This window comes from Octodon degus, unplaced genomic scaffold, assembly GCF_000260255.1.
Source record: "Octodon degus isolate 3935 unplaced genomic scaffold, OctDeg1.0 scaffold00024, whole genome shotgun sequence".
Classification (NCBI taxonomy): domain Eukaryota; kingdom Metazoa; phylum Chordata; class Mammalia; order Rodentia; family Octodontidae; genus Octodon; species Octodon degus.
Window position 1 is genome coordinate 17,532,160 of NW_004524600.1, and position 1,453 is coordinate 17,533,612.

The 1,453-nt window shown below is 42.5% G+C and overlaps 1 protein-coding gene across 2 annotated transcripts in view; it reads left to right on the top strand.

The window, feature by feature from the left end:
- Pex3 (peroxisomal biogenesis factor 3) overlaps positions 1 to 1,453 on the top strand; it is a 47,516-nt gene that overhangs the window by 45,105 nt on the left and 958 nt on the right. The gene's annotated exons all lie outside the window — the stretch shown is intronic.

The following is a 1,453-nucleotide window of genomic DNA, read 5'->3' on the forward strand; positions in this document are numbered from 1 at the left end:
TTTTGCCAGGTCTGCATTTTGACTTTGACCTGTTACATGAGATCAGGTGTAGAATTTTCCACTTCTGGCATCCCACTGATGATCAAGATGTTTCACATTTAGAACATTTCAGATTCTGGGTTTGGGAATGAGGGAGGCGTGGCCCATGGTAAATACTTGAGGCTCTGTACGTACGATACATTCTGTGTGGAAGCTGTTTAGCGCTGCCTCAATGACGTGAAAGCAGTCATCAGAAACACATGGACTTGTGTGATGTGGACAGCAGTGGGCAGCGGGGAGTCTGTTTAGCCTGCCAGTGCCCCTGCGCTGGCCTTGATGGTGGAAGACTCAAGGATGGGAGGATAGCCAGGAAGGTAGGGAGTGAGGAATCAGAGAGCTGTGGGAAGGGCTGATTTTATACTGTTTCAGATTGCTTTCGGATAACAAAGGAGGCAAATTGCTTCAGGTTGCATGCAAATAGCACAAGAAAGGGGCATTTGTAGTCTGAACCAACTTAGTTATACATAATTTTTATCTCAAAACTGAAAACATGCTCTGAAGGCTGCAGCAAAATCCAGTAAGCGAGCATAAGCCCTTGCTGTCGAGCCCGACACAGCCAGCTGCATGCCAACTGCCTGCTTCTGTAAGTTTTATTGGACCACAGCTGTACCTTTTGGTGTATATATTAATTTCGGTGTGTCTCACTTGGGTTTTCTGATACCCAAGGCAGAACTCCGAGGCCGGGTTCACCTCCTGTCTCCGATGCACATGGAGATTCTACCTTCTCTGTCATGGACCTTTCACCACTTGGTGAATGCTGTGGGCTTATTTTCAGAGTCATAGCTACAAATGCTAGTAAAAAGTACATTTTTTTAAAAAATTAAATTCTCTTTTATGTATATTTTTAAGGAATCAATATGTAGTTTTCAAAATACCTTTTAGATCAAATTTATGATGTAGTATTGCTTCCCTGTGTGTGCGGTAAACGGCAAGGTGTAATGGGGGTTATAATAACTCCGACTACTTTGTCGTGTGATGTGGAATTGTCTGTGATTACTTTTGAAGACAAATTCATATATTTTGCTTAACATTCTTGTAGTTTGTTACCTGTGTTGGTATTTGAAGGAAATGCTCGATTTCAGGTAGAAGCTAATGAATATGTCTTTTTCTTTACATTCAAAAATTCCATGAAGGGTGGTTAAGAACCTTCATTCTAAAGTGGATATGTGTAGTTTTGTAAGTGGGTGTATATAAAATATGTAATATTACATTTATACACATCATGTCCTAGAAAGTCATAGATTTCAACCATGTCAAATGGTTAAAAAGTAACGTTAGGGCTGGAGAGATGGCTCAGTGGTCTAAAGCACCTACTTAGAACAAGCTTAGCATAAAGCATCAGGGACCGCGGTTCAATCCCCCAGCACCACATGCCAGCCAGCCCGCCCCCTGGTGGGCTGAGCTGGCCTCTCTC